Source organism: Jaculus jaculus, chromosome 17 (genome assembly GCF_020740685.1).
Source record: "Jaculus jaculus isolate mJacJac1 chromosome 17, mJacJac1.mat.Y.cur, whole genome shotgun sequence".
Taxonomy (NCBI): domain Eukaryota; kingdom Metazoa; phylum Chordata; class Mammalia; order Rodentia; family Dipodidae; genus Jaculus; species Jaculus jaculus.
In genome coordinates, this window is record NC_059118.1 from 19,788,132 (window position 1) to 19,809,194 (window position 21,063).

General features: G+C 41.2%; 1 protein-coding gene and 1 pseudogene across 1 annotated transcript in view; one reads left to right on the forward strand and one right to left on the reverse strand.

Moving 5' to 3' along the window:
• Window positions 1-21,063, forward strand: part of Rad54l2 (RAD54 like 2) — a 124,438-nt gene that overhangs the window by 10,901 nt on the left and 92,474 nt on the right. The window lies entirely within an intron of this gene.
• LOC101601047 lies at window positions 717-9,588 on the reverse strand (annotated as a pseudogene).

The following is a 21,063-nucleotide window of genomic DNA, read 5'->3' on the forward strand; positions in this document are numbered from 1 at the left end:
GGTGCTGGAGATCAAACCCAGGGTTTTGTGCATACAAGACAAGCCCTTTACCATCTGAGCTACATCTCTAGCCCTGTAAATGGTTTTGAGATTGACTGGTTGATTTTTTTTTTTGAAGGCCTAGCTGAACTCATTTTCACTATGTTCAGGAAATAAGATAATTGTTTTAAAATATTTTATTTATTTATTTATTTAGCGAGAATGGGCATGCTGGGGCCTCCAGCTACTACAAACAAACATGCATGTGTCACCTTGTGCATCTGCCTTACATGGGTACTAGGGAGTTGAACCTGGGTCTTTAGGCTTTGCAGGCAAGCTTGTTAAACAATAAGCCATCTCTCCAGCCCAGGAAATAAGATTATTTGTCTAGACTTTATTTGGAAATTTGAATTGTGAGACTATGAAGCTATTTGTACCAGTTTTCTGCTCAGCCTAATACTGTACTAATATTATTTTTTTAAGGAATAAAAACAGAAAGGTAAACTTATTGCAATAATAACAATAATCTGAGGATAAATAAATCCACAACAGACTGAAGTTTGATTTTTTCCCTTTCTTTGCGGAGACAATGGTTTTCTGAAAGCACGTAGGGCTGAAGCTGTCAAAACAAAACTGAGTTTCTGAAGGTCCAGGTGGAGCCGTCCTGGCTCTCCCCACTGCCCTCCTCGTGCTATGCTCAAGGTGGCAGTTCTGCTAACTCAGGACAAGTGCTGGTTTCAGGGATAGCTGGAGGGCTTGTTTCCCAAATCCTCTTGTGAGCCCAGACTCTGTTGCACAAACTGGGGCTTCACTGTGATCTCCTGATCCATGGTCTTCAGCCGCTCATTGGGCTCTATGCACTTCAGCATCTCTTGATCAGTGTTATGAAGCATAGCTGGGTTATTGTATTTTTCAGGATTATTATGGAAACTGACCATACCATCCTTTTGATTAATACTTGCAAAAGTTTCACCATCTTCTGTCATATGTAGTACATATTTTTCTGCCTCCTGAGGTCCAGATAATTGTACACGACTTGCTATATCTTGTAATGATAGTGTTAAAAAGGTCTTGGTTAGCCTCTGAATGTTCTTCTTATAGAGTGAAGACAGGCACAGCTTCACCAGGCCCATGTTGTTGTCACGAGTGAACGTCTCACTGCTTGGTCACCTGGTTTCACAGCTCTGAGGGGGTTATTGGTTGAATACACTTGTGTTAACTCATGGTAGGCATTGCTGAGAGGCTTATTAATAAACCTACTAACAATCTGAGATGTATATTTTGGCAGCTGCTGTACTTTGCCAAGTAACATCAGAGACACTAAAATATACTTTTTATATGATTCCAACATTATATGACTGGCAGCCATGGCAGGAGTGGTGATAGCCTGCTCATAAAAGTACAGCGCTCTTTCAAAGTTCTTCAGTCCAGTATAGATAATCCCTCCATAATAATAGTAATATAGAAAGTGTTTTGCATCTTAGGCTCCATTCTCTTTACAGATATCCATCATATCCATATCAAGATACAGAAGGGCAGGTTTAAAGCACATTGCTAACAAACAAAGCTGACAGAGATCTGTACTAATATTTAAACTGATTTAAGTTACCATGAACTCCTTGAATGTCCTAACATGCTCCATTTTACTGATTGGCCAACTTGAAGGCTTAAGCCAAGAATTTAGACTCCCTGCCCTTTGGGCATTGAACTCACGGCTTGTGCATACTACACAAGTACTCTACCACTAAGCTGCATTTCAAGTCCTTGAAAAAAATTATTTATCACTCAGGTGTGGTGGCATACACTTTTATTTTATTTATTTTATTTATTTATTTATTTATTTATTTATTTGGTTTTTCGAGGTAGGGTCTCACTCTGGCTCAGGCTGACCTGGAATTCACTATGTAGTCTCAGGGTGGCCTCGAACTCTCAGGGATCTTCCTACCTCTGCCTCCCGAGTGCTGGGATTAAAGGCGTGCGCCACCACACCCGGCTGGCATACACTTTTAATCCCAGCATTTGGGAGGCAGAGGTAGGATGACTGCTGTGAGTTCGAGGCCACCCTGAGGCATCATAGTGAATTCCAGGTCAACTTGGGCTAGAGCGAGACCCTACCTCGAAAAACCAAAAAAAAAAACCCAAAACTATTTATTATAAATAAAAAATATATTTATTTACTTAATCAACTATTCCTAATCAAAGCTTCCCTTGGACCCTTCAGGTACCCTCTCCCCCTTTTTGTTTTTGGTTTTTCGAGGTAGGGTCTCACTTTAGCCCAGGCTGACTTGAAATTTGCTATGTAGTCTCAGGGTGGCCTCAAACTCATGGCGATCTTCCTACCTCTGCCTCCCAAGTGCTGGGATTAAAGGGGTGTACCACCACACCTGGCTTTAAAAAAATTTTTTTTGTTTATTTTTATTTATTTGAGAGCAACAGGCAGAGAAAGAGGCATGCAGACAGAGAAAGAGAGAGAGAATGGGTGCACTAGGGCCTCCAACCACTGCAAACAAACTCCAGATGTGTGCGCCCCCTTGTGCATCTGGCTAACGTGAGTCCTGGGGAATCAAGCCTCAAACCAGGGTCCTTAGGCTTCACAGGCAAGCGCTTAACCACTAAGCCATCTCTCCAGCCCTTTTATCTTTTTTTTAAAATTGTGTGTGTGTGTGTGTGTGTGTGTGTGTATTATATGAGAGAGAGAGGAAATGAGAGAATGGGCCTGCTAGGGCCTCCAGCCACTGCGAATGAACTCCAGACACATGCGCCACCTTTTGCATCTGGTTTACATGGATCCTGGGGAATCAAACCTGGGTCTTTAGGTTTTGCAGGCAAGCGCCTTAACTGCTAAGCCATCTCTTCAACCCTCTTTTTTTTTTGAGGTAGGAGCTCACTTTTGCTCAGGCTGACCTGGAACTCACTCTGTAGTCTCAGGGTGGCTTCAAACTCATGGTGAACCTCCTACCACAGCCTCCCTAGTATTGGGATTAAAAGTGTGCACCACCATGCCCAACAGGATTTTCATTTTATACATTGTAGTTTGGGTATGGTTTGGCAATAATCACACTATTTCTTTTTTTTGAGGCAAGCCCAACAAAGTGACTATTTATTTATTTATTTATTTGAGAGTGACACACAGAGAGAGAGAGGTAGGGAGGCAGGCAGAGAGCAAGAGAGAGAATGGGCGTGCCAGAGTTTCCAGCCACTGAAAACGAACTCCAGATGTGTGCGCCCCCTTGTGCATCTGGCTAACATGGGTCCTGGGGAATCGAGCCTTGAACTGGGGTCCTTAGGCTTCACAGGCAAGCACTTAACCACTAAGCCATCTTTCCAGCCCAACTCTTTTTTTTTTTTTTAAATGAGAGAGAGAGAGAGAGAGAGAGATAGAGGGAGACACACAGAATTGGCACACCAGGACCTCCAGCTGCTGCAGTTGAACTCCAGATGTGTATGCCACCTGTGCATATCTGCAACCTTGTATGCTTGTGTCACTGTGCATCTGGCTTGCGTGGGACCTGGAGAGTACAACATGGGTCCTTAGGCTTTGCAGGCAAGTGCCTTAGCTGATAAACCATCTGTCCAGCCCCCGCCTTTTTGGGTGTGTTTTCATGCCTAGATTACAACCTACTCAAAGACAGGACCTCACCTTTTTTTTTTTTTTTAAAGATTCATGTTGTATAGTTGAGGCTGGCCTCAAATTTGTGGTCCTTCTACTTCAGCCTCCCAGAGTACTGGGATTCTGTTTGTGTCACCATATCCAGTTTTGTTTATCGTCTTTTTTTCCTCGAGTTAGGGTCTCATTCTAGCTCAGGCTGACCTGGAATTCACTGTGTATAGTGGCCTCTAACTCAGCAATCCTCCTACCTCTGCCTCCCGAGTGCTGGGATTAAAGGCATGCGCCACCATGCCTGGCAGTTTTGCTTATCTTTACATCTAGTACCTAGTAATTTCTGGCAGAGTAGCTACGGTGAATGTTGGGTGAAGAAATAAATGACCTCTGCTTATGAATGACTGGAGAACATTCCATGTGTTGCTAGTGGTGTGATGAGGATTCTGGCTGCATCAGATCCACACGGACAGTGAAGCAATGCCTCTGCTCTGGTGTTTCTAGGTTGCTAAAGGCACCACTTTGCTGTGAAAGTATGGTGCCTATTCCATATATTACATTTTTTATGACAGAGTCTTGCTATGTAGTCCAGGCTGGACTTGAATTTACAAACCTTTTGCCTTAGGCTCTCAAGTGCTCAGATTACAAGCATGTGCTCCCAAGCTTGGTGTGTTCATGAATTTGAGGCTGAAGACTATTACTTGCTGTCTTTGGGTTTTGCAAGTATGTTTCTTTGCGAAAAAAAAATATGGCAGTTCTTCATTGGTATTGTCTAGATCTTCCATTGGCTATTATTGTGAGCACTTTGTCTTCATGTGTAAAGGAGTGACTACTCAATTTACATCATTAGGGGCAGACAACTGCTGTGAAACACCACCTATCTGGGAAAGAGAATGAATTAACAATAAGTTGTGATTTTTGCTGGCTGGTAGACTCTTTGGAGGCCTGGTTGGACTCATGGTAACTCACAGTCAGGGAAGTAAGAGGATGATGCTGATTATTATTTTTTTTTTCGAAGTAGTGTTTCATTCAAGTCCAGGCTGACCTGAAACTCACTATGTAGTCTCAGGATGGCCTCAAACTCAAGGTGATCCTCCTACCTCTGCCTCCCAAGGGCTGGGATTAAAGGCATGTGCCACCACGCTTGGTTATTATTTATTTATTTATTTCTTGACCTGGAGTCCATTATGTATTCTAAGGGTGGCCTTCAATGTACGATTCTCCTACCTCTGCCTCCTGAGTGCTAGGATTTAAGGCATGCACTACTATGCCCTGCTAAGGAAGTAAAATTATTTGACTAAACTTTTATTCAGGAATTTGAACTTAATGACTAAAACCATAAATAAGGTCTTTGTTTAGTCTAATACTGAAACATTAATATTTATTTATTTGAGAAAAAAATATATGTATAGAGAGAATGGGCATACCAGGGTCTCCATCCACTGCAGTCGGACTCCATACGTGTGCGCCACCTGTGCGCTTGTGTGACCTTGTGTGCCTTGTGCTTCTGGCTTATGTAGGGCTTGGAAACTTGAACATGGGTCTGTAGGCTGTGCAGGCAAGCACCTTAACCTCTATGCCATCTCTTCAGCCTACTTTTTTTTTTTTTTTCAAGGTATGGTTTTGCTGTAGCCCAGGCTGACCTGGAATTCACTATGTAATCTTAGACTGGCTTTGAACTCTCAGTAATCCTTCTACCTCTGCCTCCTGAGTGCTGGGATTAAAGGCATGAGCCACCATGCCTGGCTACTTTTTAAATATTGTTATTTATTTATTTATTTATTAGAGAGAGAGAAACAGAGACAGACAGAGAAAGAGAATGGGCATACCAGGGCCTCCAACTATTGCATGTGCCAGTTTGTGCACCTGGCTTATAGGGAGATGCCTCAGTGGTCAAAGGCACTTGCTTTGCAAGCCTATGACCATCGTTGGATCCCCAGTATCCAGGTAGAGCTGGATACAGCATTGTGCATGTGTCTATAATAATTCCAGTACTCTTACGGAAATTAGAGGCAAAATCAGGAGAATCCTGAAGCTTGTGAGCCAGCTAGTCTGCCTTTTCCAGTGGCAAAACAAGAGAGACCCTGCCTCATACAAGGTGAAAGGAGAGGACGTATACTCACTCTGAAGTTGACCTCTGACGTCCACATGCATGTTTTAGAACCACACAAAAAGAAAAATAATGTTATTTGGACATTTATTTTACTTTGTCTCCCACCGAACAGCCTTGTGATGCTGATATTCCCATTTTCCAGATGAAGAAGGAAATCAAAGGAGATGAAGTAGTCTTATTTATTTGTTCTTAAAAATATTTTTATTGGGCTGGAGAGATGGCTTAGCGGTTAAGGGCTTGCCTGTGAAGCCTAAGGACCCCGGTTCGAGGCTCGGTTCCCCAGGACCCACGTTAGCCAGATGCACAAGGGGGTGCACGCGTCTGGAGTTTGTTTGCAGAGGCTGGAAGCCCTGGCATGCCCATTCTCTCTCTCTCCCTCTATCTGTCTTTATCTCTGTGTCTGTCGCTCTCAAAAAAAAAAATTAAAATAATATTTTTATTTATCAGGCTGAAGGGATGGCTTAGCTGTTAAGGCGTTTGCCTGCAAAGCCAAAGGACCCCGGTTCAGTTCCTCAGGACCCACCTTAGCCAGATGCATAAGGGGGCACACATGTTTGGAGTTTATTTGCTGTGGCTGGAGGCCCTGGCGTGCCCATTCTCTCCCTCTCCCCCCCCTCTCTCCCTCTTTCTCTGTCAAATAAATAAATAAATAAACATAAATATTAAAAATTTACTTATTTATTTATTTGAGAGAGAGATAAAGAGAAAAAGAGGTGGGGCAGGGAAATGGGTGTACCAGGACCTCTTGCCAATGCAAATGAACTCAAAGTGCATGTTCCACTGTGCATCTGGCTTTATGTGGAGAACCCTAGTTGTTAGGCTTTGCAGGCAAGGACCTTTACTACTGAGCCATCTCTCTACCCCGAATTTAATTAATTAAGTTATTTATTTATTTTTTGTTTTTTCAAGGTGGTGTCTCATTTTCACCCAGGCTGACCTGGAATTTATCGTGTAGTCTCACGCTGGCCTTGAACTCACAGCAATCCTCCTACCTCTGTCTCCCAAGTGTTGGAATTAAAGGTGTATGCCATCATGCCCAGCCCAAATTTATTTACTTACTTTTGTGTTTTGAATACTTTACCATCTTTATTTTTTTTTAATTTTATTGATGGCTTCCATAATTATCAATAATAAACCCTGATAATTCCCTCCCCTCTCCCACTTCCCCCCTCACAAATCTACCCTTCATCACGTCCCCTCCTGTCTCAATTAGTCTCTCTTTAATTTTTTAATTTCTTTCTTTCTTTTTCATTTTTTGAGGTAGGGTCTCATTCTAGCTCAGGCTGACCTGGGATTCACTATGTAGTTTCAGGGTGGTCTCGAACGATTCTCCTACCTTTGTCTCCCGAGTTCTAGGATTAAAGGTGTATGCCACCACGTCCATCACTTTTTTTTTTAAAATCTTTTTATTTTATTTTTTTTAGAGAGGGAGGCAGATAGAAAATGGGCACACCAGGGCCTTCAGCTGCTGTAAACAAATTCCAGATGCATATACCACCTTGTGCATCTGGCTTATGTGGTTACTGGGTCATCAAACTTGGGTCCTTAGGCTTCGAAGGTAAGTGCCTTAACCACTAAGCCATCTCTCTAGCCCTTGATAACCATTTTTAAGGCTAGAGTAAGTCTTATAGTAATATGAGATGTGCTATGATTTCTCTCTTGGTGTGTACACATGTATGCATACTATGGAGCATGAGAGGTCAGAGTACAATTTACAGGTGTCAGCCCTTGCCTTTCCCCTTGTTTATTATTCATTGCTATATGATCCAGCTAGGCCCTTAAACTCCCAGGATTCTCCTAAGTCTCTGCCTCCTATCTTGCAGCAGGAGGGCTTAGATTATAGACTGTATCTGGCTTTTATGGGTTCTAGGGATCTGAATCTGGTTGTCATGCTTCTCAGCAAGTGCTTTTATCCACTGCACCATCTCCCTAGGCCCCTTTAAGTTTTTACTATTTTTAAAATTGATGTATTAGAGAGAGGGAGAGGGTAGAGAAAGAGAAAGAGAGAGCAGGGAGAGAGGGAGGGAATAAATGGGCACACTAGGGCCTTTTGCTACTGCAAACAAATTCTAGATCCATGTACCATGTTGTGCATCTGCCTTTATTTTTATTTATTTGAGGGGGGGAGAGAGAGAGAGAATAAATATGGGTATGCCAGGGCCTCCTTCCATTGCAAATGAACTCCAGATGCATGTGCCACCTTGGCATGGCTTTATGTGGGTGCTGGGGAATCAAATCTGGGCCATCAGACTTTACCAAAAAGCACCTTTACCCCTGAGCCATTTCTCCAGCCCTGTTCATCTGGCTTTAAATAGATGCTGGGAAACTGAACCCAGTTCCATCAGCAAGCACCTTTTAACCCCTAAGCCATTTCTCCAGCCTCAATTTTTATTATTTGAGACAAGATTTTTCTCTGTAGCCTACTGACCTGGAACTGAAATCATTTTGCCTAAACCTCCTGGGTGCTGGTATTACGGGCATGTGCCACCTTGCTTGGCTTATTTCCAATTTAGAGATGACGAAATAAGCATAAGGAGACAAAGTCACTTGGAAAATTTCACCATCTGGTTTTGGCTGCTATAGTCAAATCCTATAAACTAGGTTTAAATAAAACAAATTTATTTATTAAGTTCTGGAGTGTGGTGGTTTGATTCATGTGTCCCTCATAAATTTAGGTGTTCTGAATGCTAGGTTCCCAGCTGATGGAGATTTGGGAATTAACGCCACCTGGAGGCAGTGTATTGTTGGGGCGGGCTGATGGGTGTTACAGCCAGTTTCCCCTTGACAGTATTTGGCACATTCTCCTGTTGCTGTTGTCTACCTGATGTTGGTCAGGAGGCGATGTTCACCCTCTACTCATGCCATCATTTTCCCCTGCCATCATGGAGCTTCCCCTCTAGTCTATAAGCCAAAACAAACCCTTTTCCCCACAAGCTGCTCTTGGTCAGGTGATTTCTGCTACTAACACAAACCTGACTACAACATGGAGGATGGGACTTCCAAAGTCAGGGTGCCAGATGATTTGGTTCCTGTTAACAGCTCTTCCTCTGGTGAGACTCTTTTTTTCCCGCCCCCATCTCAGGCTGACCTGGAACTCATTTTGTAGTCTCAGGCTGGCCTTGAACTCACAGCAATCCTCCTACCTCATGCTGGGATTAAAGGTGTGCACCACAATGTCCAACCTTTTTTTTCTTTTAATATTTTATTAATTTTTTTGTAAGGGAGAGAGAGAGAGAGAGAGAGAGAGAGAGAGAGAGAATGCGAATGGGTACACCAGGGCCTCTTGCTATTGCAAATGAATTCCAAATATATGCACCACTTTGTGCATCTGGCTGTAGGTAGGTATTGTGAAATTGTACCCAGGCTGTCAGGCATTGCAAGTAGGCATCTAAAGCACTGAACCATCTCTCTAACCCCAGACGATAGGTACTTGTACCCACATGTGGCAGATTAGATAGGTCTTCTTCCAAGAGACTTTAATGAAGGCTCCATTTATGACCTAACTACCTCCCAAATGAATCACCTACAAATGCTGTCACATTGGGCATCAAAGGTTCCTTGTAAACATTTGGGAGTCGAGGGACACAAAAAATTCTGGAGCCCCCTGGATTGTGACTTCCTAATAGATTTAGAAAGCATCATTCTTTTTGGCTTTTCGAGGTAGGTTCTCACTCTATCTCAGGCTGACCTGGAATTCACTCTGTATTCTCAGGGTGGCCTTGAACTCATGGCGATCCTATCTGTGCCTCTCAAGTGCTGGGATTCAAGGCGTGCACTACCACGTCTTTAACTCCTTTTAGAATCACTGCTCTAAGTGCTGTTATTCTTTGTAGTTCCATTGATTCTCTCATGTAATATACATACCATTTCTGTAGAATTTGACCTTTTTGATCATGTCTGTCTTCCTCTTTGCCTTCTTTCCTCTCTCTCTCTCCCACCTTTTTTTTTTTAAGCTTTTTTGAGGTAGGGTCTCACTAACCCAGGCTGACTCACAGCAATCCTACTCCAAGTGCTACGATTAAAGGCTTGTACTACCACACCTAGTGCTTCCTTTTTTTTTTTTTTTTTGAGCCACCACACTTGGCTATATTTTTGGGAGAGAGGGAGTTAGAAGGAATGTGTGTGTATGTGTGATATGCATGTATATATGCATAGGTATTTGTGTGGGCACAAATGCATGTGTGAGTGTGCATGAATTTATAGTGTGTACAAATTTGTGTGGAGGCCAGATGTCTCCTCAGTGGCTTTCTACCTTATTGTTTGAAATAAGATCTCCTTGAATTTGGAGCTTACCAATTCAGGTAGATCTGCCAACCAGTAGACCCTAGGGATTCTCTTTCTCTGCCTCCAGCTCTGGGATTACAGGCCTGCACTACCATGCCAACCTGTGCTCTGGGGTTCTGAACTCAGGTCCTTAATGCATATGTGACAAACACTTTTAACTGTTTGAGCCACTTCCCCAAACTTCTGGCATCTGTTTTTTATCTTTTTACGAGGCAGGGTCTTGCTCTAGCCCAGGCTGACCTGGAATTCACTTTGTATTCTCAGGGTGGCCTCCAACTCATGGTAATCCTCCTACCTCTGCTCCTGAGTGCTGGTGTTAAAGGCATGTACCACCACACCCCCCTTTTAATTTTTTTTTTTTTTTTGAGGTAGGGTCTCACTATGTAGCCCAGACTGACCTGGAGTTCACTACATAGTCTCAGCATGGCCTCAAACTCATGGTGATCCACCTACCTCTGCCTCCCAAGTGCTGGGATTAAAGGCATGTGCCAACCCCCCTTTTTTGAGGTAGGGTCTTGCTGTAGCCCAGGATGACCTAGAATTCACTCTGTAGTTTCAGGTTGGTCTTGAACTCATGGTATCCTCCTATCTCAGCCTCCCAAGTGCTAAGATTGAAGGTGTGCACCACTACACCCAGCTATTTTTCTTTTTTATATTTAAATTCTTTTCTTTTAGAGTGTGAAATAGGTGAGGAGGGAGGAAGAAAAGGAGGGGGAGAGAGGCAGGGAAGGAGGGAGGAAGAGAGAGAGAGAGAGAATGGTCATGCCAGGGCCTCTATCTACTGAAAACGAACTCCAGATGCATGTACCTCCTTGTGCATCTGGCTAACGTGGGTCCTGGGGAATCAAACCTGGGTCCATTGGCTTTGTAGGCAAGTGCCTTAACTACTAAGCCCCCAGCTCTTTTTCTTGATAGTTTACTTCTGTCTGACTCTTTCCTTCCCTCTGTGACTTTCTGTGCAGCCTGTTTTTCTTCTGGTTAGCCTATCCACTACCCTTTTCCCTCCACACACTCTTGTATATTTTCCTTATTTGAAGCTTTAGGGACCAGAATGCAGTGAGAACACCCAAATCTCTGACCCCAGTCCATTTTTTAGCTGCTTCTGACAATTCATTGTTAGGAACATAGTTACTTAGTCTGTTATCCAGTTGGAAACTTGGGTCCCAGATAAGAGCTTGGGTTCTAGAGTTAGTAGTAGGCAGAATCACATTCTACCATTCTCAAGGTAGATATCTTGGGACAGGTTACAGCCTCTTTAAACTTTAGATTCTGTATCTGTAGAGTGAGGATAATAGTATCTTCCTTATGGTTCAGTGAGAATATAGATAAGACAGTGATGTGGTTAATATTTATTGATGCTGGGAGGTAGTGATGAATAAGGCTGTCCTCATGGGGCTCTCTTTGGCTTTTCAAGTCTTACTGGTTTAACTCTTTAGCCGAATGCTGCTTCTTTCCTCCCTTCTCATTATCATTACTATAATTCATCATGCATTGCCCAGATTGTTATAAATTATAGCATTCTACCTAGTTTCCTTGCCTTCACACAGTCACCAGAGCTTCTTTTAAAAATTTTTTGTTTATTTATTTATTTGAGAGAGAGAGACAGAGAGAGAGAAAGAGGCAAAGAGGGAGAGAGAATAGGCATGCCAGGGCCTCCAGCCACTGCAAAGGAACTCCAGATGCGTGCGTCCCCGTGTGCATCTGGCTAACATGGGTCCTGGGGAATTGAGCCTTGAACCGGTGTCCTTAGGCTTCACAGGCAAGTGCTTAACCGCTAAGTCATCTCTCCAGCCCCAGAGCTTCTTTTAAAATTGAGAGTTTCTATGATGCCACATGCCTGTTTGAGATCCTTCAGCAACTTCTAAGGGGAACCAATGAGTTGTGGGATGGGTTTTGTAGGTACAGATATTGAGGCCACTTAAAAGCTGATTGGCATAGTTGTTATGTCTGTCAGGGGTGCAGCAGACAGGAAAGTGGTGCTAGGTGCCATATATTTGTCAATCCTTGTTAAGGGCAAAGTTCAGATTCCTTAGCAAGTCACCAGCACACACAAAATCAAAATCTGGCTGTCATCTATTCCCAATCTTTAGTCCAATGGAATTGTACTTCTGTAGATGCCATTCTCTCTGCCTTTATAACTTCAGCCTTGCCTGCTTAAGGAATGTTCTTTTGCCTTTGGGAAGCCTCTACCAGCCTTCACAGGCAGTCTTTAACTTCTCTGTCTTTCATCAGTCCTTCTTTCTACCTTCTTTCCCTTATACCTCCCTTCTTTCAAAAAAAAAAAAATTTTTTTTTTTTTTTTTGAGGGAGAGGATGAGCATGCCAGAGCCTCTAGCCTCTGCAAACAAACTCCAGATGCATGTGCCATCTTGTGCATATGGCTTATGTGGGTTCTGGGGAATCGAACCTGGGTCCTTTGGTTTTGTAGGCTTAATTGTTAAGCCATCTTTCTAGCTCCCTCCCATTCAGTACTTACTTTTTTTTTTTTTTTTTTTTTTGGTTTTCCAAAGTAGGGTTTCACTCTTGTCCAAGCTGACCTGGAATTCACTATTGTAGTCTTGGTTCCTTCAAGCTCACAGTGATCCTCCTACCTCTGCCTCCCGAGTGCTGGAATTAAAGGCATGTGCCACCACGCTCAGTCCTTTCAGTACTTTCATCTCTTCCTTTCTTTTTCTTTTAACTTTTAAGAAATATTTTATTTATTTATTTATTTGACAGAAAAAGAGGGAGAGAGAGAGAGAATGGGTGTGCCAGGGCCTCCAGCCACTTCAAACGAACTGCAGACACGTGTGTCCCCTTGTGCATCTGACTTACATGGGTCCTGGGGAATCAAATCTGGATCCTTTGGCTTTGCAGGCAAATGCCTTACCTGCTAAGCCATCCCTCCAGCCCTCTTCCTTTCTTAATTCATAAACTACAAAATTCATTTTTTTAATTTTTAAAAAACTTTTGACAACCTTCATACATATACACAGTGTTCCCTAATCATAATCCTCTTCCACCATCCTCCTTTGTTCCCTTCCCATATTCCGCCCCCCCCCCACCAGACCTGCTCTTTTTTCTTTCTTTCTTTCTTTTTTTTTTCTTTTGGCAACTAGTCCCTCTTCTAATTTGAGGTCATTTTCCCCTCTAATTATACAGGTCTTGTGTAGATGGCGTCAGCCACTGTGAGTCATGAATGCATTGGCCCCTTGTGTCTAGAAGATAGCATTTTAAAGCACCCCTCTTCATCTTTTGGTTCTTATATTCTCCAATCCACCTCTTCTACAATGGTCCCCGAGCCTTGGAGGATGTGTAGTGATGTTCAGTGCTGAACATTCCACTGTCAGTTCTCAGTACTTAGATGAGTTTTGAGTCTCTTCAGTAATCACTGCCACGTGAAAAAAGAAGCTTCTCTAATCAAAACTGAGAGTGGTATTAATATATGGGCATACAGTTAAATATTTAAAAGGCAGTTTGTTAGGTATAACATATTCATTGAGCCAAACAACAGTAGTAGCTTCTACCCAGGGCTTGTGACCTCACAAGCCATAGGCTTTTGGCTAGGATTTCATTACCAGGCATGTCTTCCCTCCCATGGAGAGGAGCCTCAAGTAAAATTCATCAATAGTTTCTAGTATATTCGGAAGTTATGCAAACATCACTATTAACTAATTCCAAACTTTCTTTTTTATTTATTTATTTATTTTTTTAATTTGCGAGCAACAGACAGAGAAAGAGGCAGATAGATAGAGAGAATGGGTGTGCCAGGGCCTCCAGCCACTGCAAACGAACTCCAGATGCGTGCGCCCCCTTGTGCATCTGGCTAACATGGGTCCTGGGGAATTGAGCCTCAAACCGGGGTCCTTAGGCTTTGACAGGCAAGCACTTAACCACTAAGCCATCTCTCCAGCCCCTAATTCCAAACTTTTATCACTATAGAAGGAAATCCATTCCCACTAAGTGATCACATCTTGTTCCTCCCTTCATCATGGACCATAATTATGAAATGCTGTAAACATTTCATGTAAGTGAATCATCCAGTGTGACTTTTGTTTTTGTTTTTTGAGACTAAGTCTTACTCTGTAGGTCTTACTCTCTAGGTCTCACTTTGTAGCCCAGACTAGCATTGAATTCATAGCAGTCCTTCTGTCTTAGTTTCTCTGGTGCTGAGATTACAGATGTTAGCCACTACTATGCCTGGTACTTCGTTCTTTTTTTGTTTCTGAATACTACTTTATGTTCTGTAGACTTTCTACATTTTATTTATCTACCTATCAGTTAATAGAAACTTTGCTATTTGTATTTGTATTATTGTTATACTTAAAAGATTACCCTCAGCCGGTTGTGGTGGTGCATGTCTTTAATCCCAGCACTCGGGAGGTAGAGTTAGGAGGTGAAGTCCAGGTTAGCCTGGACTAGTGCAAGACCCTACCTCCAAAAAAAACCCCCAAACAAAAAAAAAATAATAATAATTGCTCCCTCTCTCTCTCTCTCTCTCCCCCCCCCCTCTCTCTCTCCCCCCCTCTCTCTCTCATATGTATATACATATTTGTATCCAAACTATTCTTGAGGAGACTCTAATCATCACTTGGTGACCAGGATCTGTGTATACTTTCATTTGTTTCTTTTCCGTGTCATGCAGTACTAGTATATAATAGATGTTTAATATTTACATTGATAAATAATTTGTCTCCCAGGAAAACCTAACACTGTCTTTCTAGCATTCCTTAAATGTAAGTAGTGATTCCTATGTGAAATTTCTTTCTTTTTTTTGGACTGTTTTATTTATTTGCTTTGCAAGCAAATGCCTTCACTGTTAAGCCATCTCTCCAGCTCTCCCTCTTTTTTTTTTTTTATTGTTGTTTTTTTGAGGTAGGATCTCACTCTAGCCCAGGCTGACCTGGAATTCACTATGGAGTCTCTCAGGGTGGCCTCGAACTCACGGCAATCCTCCTACCTCTGCTTCCCGAGTGCTGGGATTAAAGGCGTGCGCCACCACGCCTGGCTCTCTCTTAGATTTTGTTTAACCTTCCCCCACCCTTTCTTTCCTCAATCTCTTTCCCTGACTTTACTTAGGCCTTTCTACCCTCAATAATCTGTTCTTCTTAAAAATTTTTTATTAATGTATTTTATTTATTTCAGAGCAAGAAAGAGGCAGAGAGAGAGAGAGGTGGGGTGGGGGGAGAATGGGCTCACCAGGGTCTCCAGCTACTGCAAATGAACTCCAGACACATGCGCCACCTTGTACTTGTACTTTGGCTTATGTGGGACCTGGAGAATTGAACCTGGGTCCTTTGCTTTACAGGCAAACACTTTAACCGCTAAGCCATTTCTCCAGCCCTATTCTTCTACTTAGATATATGCATTACCATCCCCTTAAGCTCTCCTCTCTCTTCCCTCCCTTATAGCCCCTTTCAAGCTTACTGGCTCTACTACTGAGTTTATTTATTTATTTTTTGCTACTGAGTTTTATTCCAATTCATATACAAATCTAAGCATTTGTAGTTAGGAGCCACATATGAAAGAGAACATGTGGCGCTTGGCTTTCTGGGCCTGGGTTACCTCACTAAGTATAATCCTTTCAAGATCCATCTATTTCCCTGCAAATTGCATGATTTTGTTTTTCTTTACCACTGAAGAGAACTCCATTGTACGTAAATGTACTGTGTCTTCATTTTCCACTCATTGAGGAACATCTAGCCTGGTTCCATTTCCTAGCTATTGTGAATAGAATGGCAATAAACATGGATGTGTAAGTATCTCTAAGATAGTCAGATGAGTCCTTAGGTTATATGCCTAGGAGTGGCAAAGCTGGGTCATATGGTAAATCTATTTTTAGCCTTTTCAGGAACCTGAACACTGATTTCCACAATGGCTGTACCAGTTTACATTCCTACCAACAGTGTAGAAGTGTTTGTTCCTCTTTTTCTGCATCCTTGCTAGCATTTATTGTCATTTCATTCCTTTTTTTCTTTCTTTTCTTTCTTTCTTTCTTTCTTTCTTTTTTTTTTTTTTTGTTTGTTTGTTTGTTTTTCAATGTAGGGTTTCATTCTAGCCCAGGCTGACCTGGAATTTCTCTAATGACTAGGGATGTAGAACAATTTTTTAGATGTTTACAGGTCATCTGTATTTCTTTTAAGAACTATCTATTTAGTTCCATAGCCCCCCTTTTTAAAATTGGGTTGTTTGATTTATTATTACTTAGTTTTTTGAGTTCTTTGTATACCTTGGATATTAATCCTGTCAGATATATAGGTGGCAAAGATTTTCTTCCATTCTGTAGGTTGCCTCTTTGCTCTATTCACAGTGTCCTTTGTGGTACAAAAGCCTTGTAATTTCATGAGGTCCTAGTGGTTGATTAGTAGTTTTATTTCCTGAGCAACTGGGGTTATATTCAATAAGTTGTTGCCTATGCCAATATATGGAAGGGTTTTTCCTACTTTTCCTTTAGAAGCTAGAGATTTTCAGGTCTAATATTAAGGTCTTTAATCCATTTGGATTTCATTCTTATGCATGGAGAGATAGGATCTATTTTCATCCTTCTACATATAGATACCCAGTTTTCCCAGTACCATTTGTTGAAGATGCTGTCTTTCCCCCAATCAGTATTTTTGGCTTTTTTTTTTGTTGTTGTTGTTGAAAATCAGATGGCTCAGACTTACATATGGCTCCTCTATTCTCTTCCATTGATCTACTTGTTTGTTTGTTTTTTTAATGTTTTTTATTTACTTGAGAGAAAGAGGCAGATAGAGAATGGGTGCATTGGGGTCTCCAGCCACTACAAACAAACTCCAGATGCATGTGCTATCTTGTCCATCTGGCTTACGTGGGCCCTGGGAATTCAAACCTAGGTCCTTTTCCTTTGCAGGCAATCATCTTCACTGCTAAGCCATCCCTGCAGCCCTACCTGTCTATTTTTGTGCCAGTACCATGCTGCTTTTGTTACTGTGGCTCTGTAGTATAGGTTAAAATAAGGTATGGTAATACTGCCAGCCTTATTTTTGTTGTTCAACATTATTTTGGCTATTCAAAGTTTTGTTTTTTTTTTTTTTTTTTTTTTTTTTCCTGTGCTTCCAAATGAATATATACTCACTAAACCAGCTCTAAAGAAAATACTTGAAAGGATCCTTCCGGCTGAAGAGAAAGAGAAGCACACACATAAGGAAACAGGAAAAAATAAACTATATTCAAATAATAATACAAGAGTATAAAGGGAAAACAGGAAGAATTACAAAACAAGAAGAATGGTAAAAATAAATGCATATCTTTCAATACTAACTCTTAATATCAATGGCCTCAATGCCCCAACCAAAAGACACAGGCTTGTAGACTGGGTTAAAAAGCAAGATCCTTCTATTTGTGGCCTCCAAGAAAACTCACCTTTCCATAAAAGACAGAAATATCTTAGTATGAAAAGATGGAAGATGGTATTTCAAGTAAATGGGTCTAGAAAACAAGCAGAGATTGCTATCGTAATGTCTGACAGTATAGACTTTAACATTAGTTAGGAAAGATAAAGAAGGTTGCCTTATGTTGGTTAAAGGAACACTCCAACAAGAGGATATTACAGTTCTAAACATACATGCCCCTAGCATGGGGGCTCCCAATTTCACCAAACACTGTTAAACTGAAGGTCACAGATAACACCAAACACAGTTGTAGTGGGTTACTTCAACACTCCACTCTCATCAGTTGACACATCATCCTTGCAGAAAATAAACAGTGAAGCATGTGGGTTAAATGAGCTTGTACAACAAATGGACCTAACAGATATCTACAGAATATTCCATCCACATGCTGCAGAATATACATTTTTTTTCAGCAGCACATAGAACATTCTCTAAAATAGACCACATATTAGGACACAAAGCAAATCTTAACAAATACAGGAAAATTGAAATTATTCCTTACATTTTCTCTGTTCACAATGGGATTAAACTACAAATCAACAGCAAGAAAATCTACACAGCATACACAAAATTATGGAAACTAAACAGTATACTACTAAGTAATGAATGTATCAATGAAGAAATCAAGAAGGAAATAAAAAATTTCATAGATCAATGATAATGAGATCAAATGATCATGAGAATACAATATACCAGAATCTTTGGGACACAATAAAGGCAGTCCTAAGAGGGAAATGTATAGCCTTAAGTACTTATATATAAGAAATTAGAGCCAGGCCTGGTGGTGGATGCCTTTAATCCCAGCAATGGAGAGGCAGAGGTAGGAGGATTGTTCGAGGCCACCCTGAGACTACATAGTGAATTCCAGGTCAGCCTGAGCTAAAGTGAAACTCTACCTCAAAAAACAGAAACAAAAAATAAAAAATTAGAATGGTTACAAGTAAACAAGTTAATGCTTCACCTTAAGACCTTGGAAAAAGAAGAACAAGGCAAACCAAAAATCAATAGTCAGTGGCTGGATAGATGGCTTAGTGGTTAAGATGCTTGCCTGTGAAGCCTAAGGACCTAGATTCGATTCTCTAGGTCCCAAATAAGCCAGATACACATGGTGGCTGTGGCTAGAGGCCCTGGCATGACCCCCCCTTTGCCCCTCTCTCTAACAAATAAATAAAAATAAAATATTTAAAAAAAATCACTAGATAGGAAGGACTAATAAAGATGAGGGCAGAAATCAATGAAATACAAAGAAAAAAATTGCAAAGAATTAATGAAACAGAGTTGGTTCTTTGACAGGATAAACAAGATTGATAAATCTTTAGCAAATCTGACCAAAAGAAAAAAGACACAAATCAATAAAATCAGAGATGAAAAAGGTACCATTACAACAGATACCAATGAAATTCAGAAAATGATGGGAACATGTTTTGAGAACATATACTTCACTAAGTTTGAAAATCTGAAAGAAAGGAATGATTTCCTAGATTTATATGCCTTATCAAATTAAATCAAGATGAGATATGAACCATTTAAATAGACCTATAATAAGTATGGATATCAAAGCATTTAAAAACACAACTCCCAACCAAAAATAGTCCAGGCCCAGATAGATTCACTGGTGAATTTTACCAGACCTTCACTGAATAACACACACTAATGCTGCTCAAACTTTTCTATAAAAGAGAAAATGAAAGAATACTACCAAACTCTTTCTATGAAGCCATCATGGCCTTGATACCAAAACCAAAGACAGAAAAAGGAAAATTACAGAACAACCTCCCTAATGACCATAGATGCAAAAATTTGCAACAAAATGTTGGTAAAGAGAATAGAAGAATACATCAAAAAGGTAGTTCACCTTGACCAAGTAGGCTTTATCCCAGAGATGCAGGGATGGTTCAACATATGCAAAATGATAAATACAGTACACTATATAAATGGACTGACTTTCCACTCATCCAGCCTCCTTGCAAAAAAACTGAAGGGGAGGATAGCTGGACCAGCAGAGTGGCTCCTGAGTAAGAGGATTGCTAGGATCAGCAGGAAAACTTCAGCCACCATCCACAGCCTTCCCTTCCCCCCCCTGCTGGCACAAGCTCCAGCAAGCACCAGAGACATGGGGAAGGGAACTCACCTACACAGCACCTGGCACATGCTATCACAGCAGTGACCCACCAACTCAGCCAGCCTAGTGGAGCCCACACCACAGCAAAGAGGGACCCAAGCAGGTGTGCAGCATAACTGAGACCAAAGCCATCCCAAAAGGTAACTGGGATTACACTAAATAAGCCTGGTATATAGGCTTGCATTAGAAGTGCTATTTGCACCTTCCATGTCAGGGTAAATTATGTGTTAAATCTCACGGATGGCCGGATTTGTCATTCTTAAGTAAGCTATATTCTGGGCTTGTCATTTGTTGCTTCCTGATTTATAGTGCCTTTGTCACCTCTAATGTCATTCGTTGGGCAGGGTCTCACTCCATCACAAGCTGAGCTTGGAATCCTCTACAGCCCAGAAATCTCAGCCTCCCAGTTGACAGGATTAAGGGTGTGGGGCAACACACATTCTTAGGGACTGTGACTTTGTTAGATCTGTTTGTTCCATAAATACTCTGTTTTCTTTTTTTTGTGTGTGTGACTGAAAGTTTTTTATTGACAACTTGCATAATTATAGACAATAAACCATTGTAATTTCCTCTACCCCCTGAAACTAAACTTTTTGTTGTTGTTGTTGTTGTTGTTGTTGGTTATTTAAGGTAGGTCTCACTCTAATTCAGGCTGACCTGGAATTTACTATGTAGTCTCAGGGTAGCCTCAAACTCACTCTGTGCTGTTTTTCATTAAATGTGTACATTGTTTAGTTAAATTTTAGAATTGGCCTGTATTTTGCTCCACCCAGCCTACTAGAATACTCTCCTAGCAGATAAACCCAACACCTAGAGTCATTTTTGTGGTTACTGTGAGAGTCTTAAGAGCCACACCTAGCACCTTAAACTCCTACTCTGAAGATATATAACATCAGATTGACACATCTAATAATACTGTAGATAATTAGAACATCCAAGCATTAAATTAATCCAAAATGCAAAAATCTCTATGATACAAGAAACACAAAAACAAAATCAAGACAATATAAGCTGGGTGTGGTGGCACACCCCTTTAATCCTAGCACACATCCCAGCACTCAGGAGGCAGAGGTAGGAGGATCACCATGAGTTCAAGGCCACCCTGAGAATACACAGTGAATTCCAGGTCAGCCTGGGCTAGAGTGAGACCCTACCTTGACTCCCCCCACCAAAAAAGACATTATAAACCCACCAAGAATTATAAATCTATCATAAGTGACATCCATTGAGACCGATTTAGAGGAAATGCCTGAGGAAGTTTTCAAAAGCATGTTTATAACTATGCTGAAAGAAATCAAATGAATCAAAGAAGACACTGGAAACCAATTTAATGAAACAAGGAGGCAATACAAGACATGAATAAGGAAATAGAAATAATAAAGAAAAACCAGACAGAAATACGAGCAATTAAAACATAGTTAATCAAATAAAAAAAACTCTAGAAAAATCTCACTAGTAGAGTGAATGGAGAGAACAGAATATCTAACCTAGAACACCAGGTGGCAGATCCAATACAGTCCAACAAAGAGAAAGACAAACTAATAGGAAGGCATATTTGGGACACTATGAAAAG